Genomic DNA, 14582 nt, shown 5'->3' on the forward strand with positions numbered 1-14582 from the left:
TTTGAAATGCCTGTCATTCTATGTATAGTGCGCAGTTAAAGAAATTTCTCCTTGTCAACAAAAGCCTGGAGCTGAGCAAGAAGAAAACAAGTGTAATGACAAGGTTGGGATGGTGCTAGGGCCACAGAGGTTTGAGGCTTGATTAGAGCCAATTCTCAAGGGGGAGTCCAATGAGGTTTAAGGACTTTATGGAAGACATTGTGGCTCTCAAGCAGGGGTGGACTGACCATTTGGAAACTTGGGCACTGCCCGAGGGCCCAGGGTCAGTAAGGGGCCCCATGAGATGCCCCTGGTACCTTTTTTTCATAGGCTTGTTTGGGCAAGGACACAGGGGCCCCATGAGTTGTCAGTCTGCCCCTGCTCTCAAGTGGTATGCATGGGGTTTTTGTTTAATTTGCTGCAACTTTTTTAAAGTTGCATTTACAAAGAATATAGAGTAAACAAAGTAAAAAAAAAATACTCACCGGCCACTTTATTAGGTACACCTGTTCAATTGTGTGGTAACACAAATTGCTAATCGGCCAATCACATGGCAGCAACTCTATGCATTTAGCCATATAGACATGGTAAAGACTTCTTGCTGTTTAGAGCATCAAAATGGGGTCAAGGGATTTAAGTGACTTTGAACGTGGTATGGTAATTGGTGCCAGACGGGCTGTTCTGAGTATTTAAACTGCTGATCTACTGTGCTTATGTACAACCATCTCTAGGGTTTACCGAGAATGGTCTGAAATTTCCAGCGGTTGTGTGGACAAAAATGCCTTGAGATTAAAAAAATGGGCAGATTGGTTGCTGTGACATTCAGTTGGTAGGGTCAGTATCTGTTGAAATCATGGATCCATCCTGCCTTGTATCAACAGTTAAGACTGGTGGTGGTGTGGGGGATTTTTTCTTGGCACTAGCAAGATGTACCTAATGAAGTGGCCAGTGTGTACAACCATATTTTTCATGGAAACCGATTCTGATGACATGGTGGCTGCGCTACTGTTGCAGATCAACTAGAACAGGGGTCTACAAACTTTTCTAAACAATTGGTCAGTTTACCATCATTCAAACTTTAGGGGGGCCAGACTGGTTAGTGGGAGTAGAAAATGACCAGGTGTCAGTGGGAGTAAACTGTGCCCCATTGTTGGTGTCAGGGGGAGGGATAGTACCCCATTGTTAAAGGAAGGAATAATGACCCAAGGGCTGAATGAAAGCAAGCACCAGGTCCGTTTGGAGACCACTGAACTAAAAGCAAATTGAGACAAATATGGTGGAGTGGTTTATTTAAAAAAAACGTCAATTGGTATGGGAAATTGACTCCGTAGTAGAGAAGCAATTTGGAGGGAGTGGGGTTTGGGGGTTACACCATGGCTGGCGGGAGTGGGGTTTGGGGGTTACACCATGGCTGGCGGGAGTGGGGTTTGGGGGTTACACCATGGCTGGCGGGAGTGGGGTTTGGGGGTTACACCATGGCTGGAGGGAGTAGGGTTTGGGGGTTACACCATGGCTGGCGGGAGTGGGGTTTGGGGGTTACACCATGGCTGGCGGGAGTGGGGTTTGGGGGTTACACCATGGCTGGAGGGAGTGGGGTTTGGGGGTTACTCCATGGCTGGAGGGAGTGGGGTTTGGGGGTTGCGCCATGGCTGGAGGGGATTGAGGTGGTTTCTTCCTTGACTCAGTCTAGAAACTCAACAGTAAAGCTGGCTACACATTCTACAATGTTCTTGTGAAAAGACCTCCCTGATTGCATACAATTTTGAGTGTTTAGGTTTGACCTAATTATATGGTTTTTGGTGAATCTAAAGGAATTGTATGTGTAGCCAGCTTTACAAAACGGTGACAAAGTAGTCCAATGTATGGATTGTTTTCCCTCAAGAAGGTAAGTTTATTACAGGTACTTGTATCACTGTCAATTTACACAACATTTTACATATATATTGTACATTTACATCAGTCCCTGACTTGCATTCATACATACTAGGATCAATTTAGACAGGAGCCAATTAACATACCAACATGTCTTTGGAGTGTGGGAGGAAACTGGAATACCCAGAGGAAACCCATGCAGGCACAGGGAGAACATGCAAACTCCAGGCAGGGGGTGCTGTGGAGAGTGCAAAATCTGGTGCAGCTCTGCATAGAAACCAATCGGCTTCCAGGTTTTATTGTCAAACCTAATTAAGCTGAAGTTAGAAGCTGATTGGCTACCATGCACAGCTGCACCAGATTCTCAGCACACCAGTTTTTGTAACTCTCCCAGTGTGACAGTTATAAAGCAATTACCAACGTGCAACAGATCCAGGTAGTGGGGTTAAAACAGGTGTGATCAACTTTTTTTGAAGATCAAGGGCCACTTAAAGGGTTACTAAACCCACAACAGTACAATCAGTCTGTATATGCAGTAAAACATGCTTGGTATACTCACTGTGGAACCTAAAAGGTTAATCCTCATTGTCAAAAAAAAAAAAATTTGATCCTGATTTCTCTGCCCCTCTTAAAATATCTTTTATCTCCTGATAAGACAGACTGAACCCATAGCCCTTCTGCACATGCTTAGTTTAGTGTGTATTTGCTAGAGGTTTTTTCCTTGGGAAAGTGCATGTGATCAGCACAGGGTTAAGCAGCACTGTCCAGACCGAGGTCAGGGGTTTTGCATCCTCCTAAAACAGGAAACTCCTCCAAGCTGTAACCAATGCTCTGCTGGACACTGATAGAAGCCACGACTGCTCTAACTGCTGAGAAAAGGTATTTAGCGGTTTATATTTACTAAAATAAATGCATTTCCAAGTTGTGTACTATGGGAGACCAGATATAGTGAATGCAGGTTCCTGGGTTTAGCAACACTTTGTGATTTAGTAACTGGTCGTGGGCCACAAAGTAGTTCAGAATTTTCTTTTTTTTTTTTTTTATGAATATCAAAATGAAAATTTTCCCCTGGCAGCCACTGAATGCCAGCAGGACCTTGGAGAGGAGAGGGAAAATAGATTGGTTCCTGTATATGTCCCACTACCCCTCCTGTCCAAGTGTAAAACAGAATGTGACTGGGAGGCCGCATGGGGTAGTGTTACTATTGTGACCCCTGATGCTACACCAGTAGTTTGGGGGGAGTGGTAAAACACCTCACCTATGAGGCTTTACTGTCCCCAAACCGTAATTGTAAATGAGCCCTTACTATTCTAAGCCCCCTCTAAGCCTGGTTTCACACTGATGTGCTGCGATTTACCCACACCAGCGCTGCACAGGTTAGCTGTGCTTTGCCATAGACTTCTATTACATCTTGAGGGTGTGCTGCACTTAATAAAAGCTCACCAAACCTGCAGGATATAATAGAAGTCTCACTCAGAGCAGCTAAGCCGCAGGTACACTGCGCTGCACCCATGGATCAGTGTGAAAGCAGCCTGATAGTTAACCCTTTTATAGGTGCTAATATGCCCATTGCAAAAGAACAGTGTATGCATTTAACCCCTTCAATACCAGGCACTTATACCCCCTTCCTGCCCAGGCCAATTTTCAGCTTTCAGCGCTGTTGCACTTTGACAATTGCGTGGTCATGCAACACTATACCCATATGAAATTTTTATCTTTTTTTTTCACACAAATAGAGCTTTCCTTTGGTATTTAATCACCACTGAGGATTTTATTTTTTGCTAAATAAAACAAACACCTGAAACTTTTGAAAAAAAAACATACTTTGTTTCTTTTATAAAATTTAGCAAATAACATTTAAATTTAGATTAAAATGTTTTCTGCTACATTTTTTTGAAAATAATTGAATTTGTACTTTTTTTTTCAAATTTTTCTACTTTTTTCAAAATTTTCTTTCTTTTTACTATTTTTCAGCGCACTGTGACCAAAGCAATACAATGTTACTAGAGATGAGCGAATCGAAGTATCCGAAGTGGAAATCGAGTCGAATATCGGAAAAATTTCGATTCGTGCCGAATCCGAAAAATAGCCTAATTCGGACGCGCGAATCGAAATTTTTCAGAAAATGGCGGCTGACATGTGCGGCGACGGAGCGGGGATGTCTGGGAAGGCGCGCAGACAAGGCGCGCTGACCCATAATGCATTCCTCAACTACATGTGATCGCATCAGCCAATCAGCAGCCAGCCAGTCAGCACTGTGTAATGGTCGAGCTATAAATAGCGGCCATTTTGGAATTCTTCATTTGCCTGCAGTTATTGAACAGAGGCAGACCGCTCTGTACTAGGGACAGGGACAGAGTTAGGGCCACAAACGATAATTGGGGACAGAGAAAAGTTACTTAGGGACAGAGAACCATTACTCAGGGACACAGACTTGTTAATGAGGGCCACAGAATCGTTATTTAGGGACAAAGAAACGCTAGTTAGGGCCACAGAATTTTTACTCAGGGACAGACAGAATTGTTACTGAGTGCCAGAGAATTGTTACTCAGGGACAGACAGAATTGTTACTGAGTGCCAGAGAATTGTTACTTAGGGCCACAGAAACTTTAATTAGGGCCACAGAATTTTTACTCAGGGACAGACAGAATTGTTACTGAGTGCCAGAGAATTGTTACTAAGGGACAGACAGAATTGTTACGGAGTGCCAGAGAATTGTTACTCAGGGCCACAGAAACTTTACTTAGGGCCACAGAATTTTTACTCAGGGACAGACAGAATTGTTACTGAGTGCCAGAGAATTGTTACTCAGGGACAGACAGAATTGTTACTGAGTGCCAGAGAATTGTTACTTAGGGCCACAGAAACTTTACTTAGGGCCACAGAATTGTTACTCGCACAGACACAGAATTGTTACTGAAGGCCACAGAACTGTTACTTAGGGCCACAGAATTGTTACTCGCACAGACACAGAATTGTTACTCGCACAGACACAGAACTGTTACTGAGGGCCACAGAACTGTTACTTAGGGCCACAGAATTGTTACTCGCACAGACACAGAATTGTTACTCAGGGCCACAGAACTGTTACTTAGGGACAAAGAAACGCTAGTTAGGGCCACAGAATTCATACTCAGGGACAGACAGAATTGTTACGGAGTGCCAGAGAATTGTTACTCAGGGACAGACAGAATTGTTACGGAGTGCCAGAGAATTGTTACTCAGGGCCACAGAAACTTTACTTAGGGCCACAGAATTTTTACTCAGGGACAGACAGAATTGTTACTGAGTGCCAGAGAATTGTTACTTAGGGCCACAGAAACTTTACTTAGGGCCACAGAATTGTTACTCGCACAGACACAGAATTGTTACTCGCACAGACACAGAACTGTTACTGAGGGCCACAGAAACTTTACTTAGGGCCACAGAATTGTTACTCGCACAGACACAGAACTGTTACTGAGGGCCACAGAACTGTTACTTAGGGCCACAGAATTGTTACTCGCACAGACACAGAATTGTTACTCAGGGCCACAGAACTGTTACTTAGGGACAAAGAAACGCTAGTTAGGGCCACGGAATTCATACTCAGGGACAGACAGAATTGTTACGGAGTGCCAGGGAATTGTTACTCAGGGCCACAGAAACTTTACTTAGGGCCACAGAATTTTTACTCAGGGACAGACAGAATTGTTACTGAGTGCCAGAGAATTGTTACTCAGGGACAGACAGAATTGTTACGGAGTGCCAGAGAATTGTTACTTAGGGCCACAGAAACTTTACTTAGGGCCACAGAATTGTTACTCGCACAGACACAGAATTGTTACTCGCACAGACACAGAACTGTTACTGAGGGCCACAGAAACTTTACTTAGGGCCACAGAATTGTTACTCGCACAGACACAGAATTGTTACTCGCACAGACACAGAACTGTTACTGAGGGCCACAGAACTGTTACTTAGGGCCACAGAATTGTTACTCGCACAGACACAGAATTGTTACTCAGGGCCACAGAACTGTTACTTAGGGACAAAGAAACGCTAGTTAGGGCCACGGAATTCATACTCAGGGACAGACAGAATTGTTACGGAGTGCCAGAGAATTGTTACTCAGGGCCACAGAAACTTTACTTAGGGCCACAGAATTTTTACTCAGGGACAGACAGAATTGTTACTGAGTGCCAGAGAATTGTTACTCAGGGACAGACAGAATTGTTACGGAGTGCCAGAGAATTGTTACTCAGGGACAGACAGAATTGTTACTGAGTGCCAGAGAATTGTTACTTAGGGCCACAGAAACTTTACTTAGGGCCACAGAATTTTTACTCAGGGACAGACAGAATTGTTACTGAGTGCCAGAGAATTGTTACTCAGGGACAGACAGAATTGTTACTGAGTGCCAGAGAATTGTTACTTAGGGCCACAGAAACTTTAATTAGGGCCACAGAATTTTTACTCAGGGACAGACAGAATTGTTACTGAGTGCCAGAGAATTGTTACTCAGGGACAGACAGAATTGTTACGGAGTGCCAGAGAATTGTTACTCAGGGCCACAGAAACTTTACTTAGGGCCAGAGAATTTTTACTCAGGGACAGACAGAATTGTTACTGAGTGCCAGAGAATTGTTACTCAGGGACAGACAGAATTGTTACTGAGTGCCAGATAATTGTTACTCAGGGCCCCAGAAACTTTACTTAGGGCCACAGAATTTTTACTCAGGGACAGACAGAATTGTTACTGAGTGCCAGAGAATTGTTACTTAGGGCCACAGAAACTTTACTTAGGGCCACAGAATTGTTACTCGCACAGACACAGAATTGTTACTCGCACAGACACAGAATTGTTACTGAAGGCCACAGAACTGTTACTTAGGGCCACAGAATTGTTACTCGCACAGACACAGAATTGTTACTCGCACAGACACAGAACTGTTACTTAGGGCCACAGAATTGTTACTCGCACAGACACAGAATTGTTACACAGGGACACAGAACTGTTACTGAGGGCCACAGAACCGTTACTTAGGGCCACAGAATTGTTACTCGCACAGACACAGAATTGTTACTCGCACAGACACAGAATTGTTACTGAGGGCCACAGAACTGTTACTTGGGGCCACAGAAACGTTAATCAGGGACATAGAATTGTTACTGAGGGCCACAGAACTGTTACTTAGGGCCACAGAATTGTTACTCGCACAGACACAGAATTGTTACACAGGGACACAGAACTGTTACTTAGGGCCACAGAATTGTTACTCGCACAGACAGAATTGTTACTCGCACAGACAGAATTGTTACTCGCACAGACAGAATTGTTACTCGCACAGACACAGAATTGTTACTCGCACAGACACAGAATTGTTACTCAGGGCCACAGAACTGTTACTGAGGGCCACAGAACTGTTACTTAGGGCCACAGAATTGTTACTCGCACAGACACAGAATTCTTACTCGCACAGACACAGAATTGTTACTCAGGGAAACAGAACTGTTACTGAGGGCCACAGAACTGTTACTTAGGGCCACAGAATTGTTACTCGCACAGACACAGAATTGTTACTCGCACAGACACAGAATTGTTACTGAGGGCCACAGAACTGTTACTTGGGGCCACAGAAACGTTAATCAGGGACACAGAATTGTTACTGAGGGCCACAGAACTGTTACTTAGGGCCACAGAACTGTTACTTAGGGCCACAGAATTGTTACTCGCACAGACACAGAATTGTTACTCAGGGACACAGAATTGTTACTCAGGGACACATAATCGTTTAATTAAAGAGTATGTCAGACAACATGCAGAGGAGTGGCAGAGGAGGCAATGTTTTAGGAGCGAGCAGACGTGGCAGCAGAGGAAGGGGTCGAGGCAGCACTATTCGCAGCCAGAGGCCAGTGCTCCCGGTGTCATCCAGTACAGTGAGGAAGAGCTAACAGAGGGCGGTCAGGAACGGGGGGAGACATCCGCCTCTTCAGCAGCCAGGCGAAGAAGTAGTGGCGAGGAGAGTGGCTCGGTAGCCGGTCTAGAGACAGGTCTGTCTCCTGACCCACACGCAGCCGAGGGGGCTAGTAGTGAGGCGGAGACCCTAATTGATGACGATGAGGCTGATCGCACTTGGCAGCCTCGTCGTCATCAGGCTATTGCTTCCGCATCATCAGGAGAAGAGGGTGGCAGCTTGGCAGCGAGCAAAACAGTCGGTGGGTTGTCTCCATCGCCACACTCTGCCATGTGCCACTTTCAGGTCTCCTCACACACTGCTGGTGTGTTCCATTTTTTGTCATAGGGTGCTGGCAGATTACGGGCCTCCCATAGCTGCTGCCAGGCCCCTAATCTGCCATGGGCCCCTGTACCGCCTCCTCATGCTGCTGCCAGGTCCACAGTTTCTCATGCCATGTGCCACTTTCAGGTCTCCTCACACACTGCTGGTGTGTTCAATTTTTTTGACATAGGGTGCTGGCAGATTACGGGCCTCCCATAGCTGCTGCCAGGCCCCTAATCTGCCATGGGCCCCTATACCGCCTCCTCATGCTGCTGCGAAGTCCAGAGTCTCTCATGGGTCCCTGTACGGCCTCCCATTGCTGCTGTCTCCATCTCCACACTCTGCCATGTGCCACTTTCAGGTCTCCTCACACACTGCTGGTGTGTTCAATTTTTTTGACATAGGGTGCTGGCAGATTACGGGCCTCCCATAGCTGCTGCCAGGCCCCTAATCTGCCATGGGCCCCTATACCGCCTCCTCATGCTGCTGCGAAGTCCAGAGTCTCTCATGGGTCCCTGTACGGCCTCCCATTGCTGCTGTCTCCATCGCCACACTCTGCCATGTGCCACTTTCAGGTCTCCTCACACACTGCTGGTGTGTTCAATTTTTTTGACATAGGGTGCTGGCAGATTACGGGCCTCCCATAGCTGCTGCCAGGCCCCTAATCTGCCATGGGCCCCTATACCGCCTCCTCATGCTGCTGCGAAGTCCAGAGTCTCTCATGGGTCCCTGTACGGCCTCCCATTGCTGCTGTCTCCATCGCCACACTCTGCCATGTGCCACTTTCAGGTCTCCTCACACACTGCTGGTGTGTTCAATTTTTTTGACATAGGGTGCTGGCAGATTACGGGCCTCCCATAGCTGCTGCCAGGCCCCTAATCTGCCATGGGCCCCTATACCGCCTCCTCATGCTGCTGCGAAGTCCAGAGTCTCTCATGGGTCCCTGTACGGCCTCCCATTGCTGCTGTCTCCATCGCCACACTCTGCCATGTGCCACTTTCAGGTCTCCTCACACACTGCTGGTGTGTTCAATTTTTTTGACATAGGGTGCTGGCAGATTACGGGCCTCCCATAGCTGCTGCCAGGCCCCTAATCTTCCATGGGCCCCTATACCGCCTCCTCATGCTGCTGCGAAGTCCAGAGTCTCTCATGGGTCCCTGTACGGCCTCCCATTGCTGCTGTCTCCATCGCCACACTCTGCCATGTGCCACTTTCAGGTCTCCTCACACACTGCTGGTGTGTTCAATTTTTTTGACATAGGGTGCTGGCAGATTACGGGCCTCCCATAGCTGCTGCCAGGCCCCTAATCTGCCATAGGCCCCTATATACCGCCTCCTCATGCTGCTGCCAGGTCCAGAGTCTCTCATGGGTCCCTGTACGGCCTCCCATTGCTGCTGTCTCCATCGCCACACTCTGCCATGTGCCACTTTCAGGTCTCCTCACACACTGCTGGTGTGTAGAATTTTTTGACATAGGGTGCTGGCAGATTATGGGCCTCCCATAGCTGCTGCCAGGCCCATAATCTGCCATAGGCCCCTATATACCGCCTCCTCATGCTGCTGCCAGGTCCAGAGTCTGTCATGGGTCCCTGTACGGCCTCCCATTGCTGCTGTCTCCATCGCCACACTCTGCCATGTGCCACTTTCAGGTCTCCTCACACACTGCTGGTGTGTAGAATTTTTTGACATAGGGTGCTGGCAGATTACGGGCCTCCCATAGCTGCTGCCAGGCCCCTAAGCTGCCATAGGCCCCTATATACCGCCTCCTCATGCTGCTGCCAGGTCCAGAGTCTGTCATGGGTCCCTGTACGGCCTCCCATTGCTGCTGTCTCCATCGCCACACTCTGCCATGTGCCACTTTCAGGTCTCCTCACACACTGCTGGTGTGTTGAATTTTTTGACATAGGGTGCTGGCAGATTACGGGCCTCCCATAGCTGCTGCCAGGCCCCTAATCTGCCATGGGCCCCTATATACCGCCTCCTCATGCTGCTGCCAGGTCCAGAGTCTCTCATGGGTCCCTGTACGGCCTCCCATTGCTGCTGTCTCCATCGCCACACTCTGCCATGTGCCACTTTCAGGTCTCCTCACACACTGCTGGTGTGTAGAATTTTTTGACATAGGGTGCTGGCAGATTATGGGCCTCCCATAGCTGCTGCCAGGCCCCTAATCTGCCATAGGCCCCTATATACCGCCTCCTCATGCTGCTGCCAGGTCCAGAGTCTGTCATGGGTCCCTGTACGGCCTCCCATTGCTGCTGTCTCCATCGCCACACTCTGCCATGTGCCACTTTCAGGTCTCCTCACACACTGCTGGTGTGTAGAATTTTTTGACATAGGGTGCTGGCAGATTATGGGCCTCCCATAGCTGCTGCCAGGCCCCTAATCTGCCATAGGCCCCTATATACCGCCTCCTCATGCTGCTGCCAGGTCCAGAGTCTGTCATGGGTCCCTGTACGGCCTCCCATTGCTGCTGTCTCCATCGCCACACTCTGCCATGTGCCACTTTCAGGTCTCCTCACACACTGCTGGTGTGTAGAATTTTTTGACATAGGGTGCTGGCAGATTACGGGCCTCCCATAGCTGCTGCCAGGCCCCTAATCTGCCATAGGCCCCTATATACCGCCTCCTCATGCTGCTGCCAGGTCCAGAGTCTCTCATGGGTCCCTGTACGGCCTCCCATTGCTGCTGTCTCCATCGCCACACTCTGCCATGTGCCACTTTCAGGTCTCCTCACACACTGCTGGTGTGTAGAATTTTTTGACATAGGGTGTTGGCAGATTACGGGCCTCCCATTGCTGCTGCCAGGCCCCTAATCTGCCATGGGCCCCTATATACCGCCTCCTCATGCTGCTGCCAGGTCCAGAGTCTGTCATGGGTCCCTGTACGGCCTCCCATTGCTGCTGTCTCCATCGCCACACTCTGCCATGTGCCACTTTCAGGTCTCCTCACACACTGCTGGTGTGTTGAATTTTTTGACATAGGGTGCTGGCAGATTACGGGCCTCCCATAGCTGCTGCCAGGCCCCTAATCTGCCATGGGCCCCTATATACCGCCTCCTCATGCTGCTGCCAGGTCCAGAGTCTCTCATGGGTCCCTGTACGGCCTCCCATTGCTGCTGTCTCCATCGCCACACTCTGCCATGTGCCACTTTCAGGTCTCCTCACACACTGCTGGTGTGTAGAATTTTTTGACATAGGGTGTTGGCAGATTACGGGCCTCCCATTGCTGCTGCCAGGCCCCTAATCTGCCATGGGCCCCTATATACCGCCTCCTCATGCTGCTGCCAGGTCCAGAGTCTGTCATGGGTCCCTGTACGGCCTCCCATTGCTGCTGTCTCCATCGCCACACTCTGCCATGTGCCACTTTCAGGTCTCCTCACACACTGCTGGTGTGTTGAATTTTTTGACATAGGGTGCTGGCAGATTACGGGCCTCCCATAGCTGCTGCCAGGCCCCTAATCTGCCATGGGCCCCTATATACCACCTCCTCATGCTGCTGCCAGGTCCAGAGTCTCTCATGGGTCCCTGTACGGCCTCCCATTGCTGCTGTCTCCATCGCCACACTCTGCCATGTGCCACTTTCAGGTCTCCTCACACACTGCTGGTGTGTAGAATTTTTTGACATAGGGTGCTGGCAGATTATGGGCCTCCCATAGCTGCTGCCAGGCCCCTAATCTGCCATAGGCCCCTATATACCGCCTCCTCATGCTGCTGCCAGGTCCAGAGTCTGTCATGGGTCCCTGTACGGCCTCCCATTGCTGCTGTCTCCATCGCCACACTCTGCCATGTGCCACTTTCAGGTCTCCTCACACACTGCTGGTGTGTAGAATTTTTTGACATAGGGTGCTGGCAGATTACGGGCCTCCCATAGCTGCTGCCAGGCCCCTAATCTGCCATGGGCCCCTATATACCGCCTCCTCATGCTGCTGCCAGGTCCACAGTGTCTCATGCCATGTGCCACTTTCAGGTCTCCTCACACTGCTGGTGTGTTGAATTTTTTGACATAGGGTGCTGGCAGATTATGGGCCTCCTATAGCTGCTGCCAGGCCCCTAATCTGCCATAGGCCCCTATATACCGCTTCCTCATGCTGCTGCCAGGTCCAGAGTCTCTCATGGGTCCCTGTACGGCCTCCCATTGCTGCTGTCTCCATCGCCACACTCTGCCATGTGCCACTTTCAGGTCTCCTCACACACTGCTGGTGTGTAGAATTTTTTGACATAGGGTGCTGGCAGATTACGGGCCTCCCATTGCTGCTGCCAGGCCCCTAATCTGCCATGGGCCCCTATACCGCCTCCTCATGCTGCTGCCAAGTCCAGAGTGTGTCATGGGTCCCTGTACGGCCTCCCATTGCTGCTGTCTCCATAGCCACACTCTGCCATGTGCCACTTTCAGGTCTCCTCACACTGCTGGTGTGTTGAATTTTTTGACATAGGGTGCTGGCAGATTATGGGCCTCCTATAGCTGCTGCCAGGCCCCTAATCTGCCATAGGCCCCTATATGCCGCTTCCTCATGCTGCTGCCAGGTCCAGAGTCTCTCATGGGTCCCTGTACGGCCTCCCATTGCTGCTGTCTCCATCGCCACACTCTGCCATGTGCCACTTTCAGGTCTCCTCACACACTGCTGGTGTGTAGAATTTTTTGACATAGGGTGCTGGCAGATTACGGGCCTCCCATTGCTGCTGCCAGGCCCCTAATCTGCCATGGGCCCCTATACCGCCTCCTCATGCTGCTGCCAAGTCCAGAGTGTGTCATGGGTCCCTGTACGGCCTCCCATTGCTGCTGTCTCCATAGCCACACTCTGCCATGTGCCACTTTCAGGTCTCCTCACACTGCTGGTGTGTTGAATTTTTTGACATAGGGTGCTGGCAGATTACGGGCCTCCCATTGCTGCTGCCAGGCACGTAATCTGCCATGGGCCCCCGTACCGACTCCTCATGCTGTGACGTTGCAACAAGGTGGAATTCAACCCTACATATGTTAGACCGCCTTTACGAACAGCGAAAGGCCATCACCGATTTCCTGATGTTAAAAGCGGATAAAGGTACTCCCTGTGTAACTTAGATGTCAGCCATTGGCAGCTCATGCGTGACACCTGCGCTTGCTCAGGCCCTTTGAGGAGGCCACGCTATTCGTGAGTCGGCAGGACTATGGGATGAACGACGTCATTCCTCTGTTGCACGTCCTGGAACAAATGCTGTTAACAATGGCTGGTCAGGGTGCGGTAGATGTGGCGCACAGATCTCAACGCCACATGACCCCTGTGGGGGCAGGACAGGAAGAAGAGGAGGAGGTAGAGGAGGACATTGGTGCTCAGGAATTATTGAGTGAAATGGGTGGTTTTTCCACTCAGCGGACAGGAGTGGAGGAGCAGGAGCATCTGGTAGAGGAGGAGGAGGAGGAGGAGGAGGAGACAGAGGACCCAGACGCACCGTGGCAGTATGCTGTGGAGATGGAGGCAGGGAGTCCCTCGCATTCCTTGGCACAAATGGCCCATAGCATGCTCGCTTGCTTGCGTAGCGACAGCCGAATAATAACCATCAGACAGAGGGATGACTTTTGGCTGTCCACCTTGTTGGACCCTCGCTACCGTTCAAAAATGGTGGCCTTTTTCACACCTGCTGAGAGGGAGGCCAAAATAACGTACTATAAAAACCACCTATGTAGTCAGCTGGTCTCTGCCTGTCTGCGCCAACGTCCATCCTCAGACACTGTGGGCCCTGTGCGCTCGCGTTCCGCTGCCATGGCAGCAGGGGAGGGGTGGGGTGGTAGGAGCAGTGGCAGCTCCACCAGCAGCGGCTGCCTCAGTCTGCAGTCGATGATGAGTAGCTTTCTTCACCAGCGCAGTGAGGAAACTACTAACCAGCCGCAGCAGCAGCAGCAGCAGCAGCAGCAGCAGCAGCATCAGGTGGACCTGGAGCAGGACCTCAAACAACAGGCTTAGGCCTACTTGGACAGCACCCTGCCAACCGAGGTAGACAATCCCCTTGACTACTGGGCAACGAAACTTGACCTTTGGCCCCAACTAGCTGAATTTGCCCTTGAAAGGCTGTCATGCCCGGCCAGTAGCGTGGCATCGGAGCGCGTGTTTAGTGCGGCAGGAGGTATTGCAACTCCGCGGAGGACACGACTGTCCACCCAAAGTGTGGAGAGACTGACGTTTGTGAAAATGAATCAGGCGTGGATTAGTCTGGATTTCAAACCACCAGTTCCTGACACAACTGACTAAATCCGCCATGAATCATGCCCCAAACATGTGCCACTTTCAGGTCTCCTCACACTGCTGGTGTGTTCCATTTTTTGTCATAGGGTGCTGGCAGATTACGGGCCTCCCATAGCTGCTGCCAGGCCCCTAATCTGCCATGGGCCCCTATACCGCCTCCTCATGCTGCTGCCAAGTCCAGAGTCTCTCATGGGTCCCTGTACGGCCTCCCATTGCTGCTGTCTCCATCGCCACACTCTGCCATGTGCCACT

The sequence above is a fragment of the Staurois parvus genome, unplaced genomic scaffold (assembly GCF_062004578.1).
Source record: "Staurois parvus isolate SC_StPar_1 unplaced genomic scaffold, SC_StPar_1.0 ptg000169l, whole genome shotgun sequence".
NCBI classification, from domain to species: Eukaryota; Metazoa; Chordata; class Amphibia; order Anura; family Ranidae; genus Staurois; species Staurois parvus.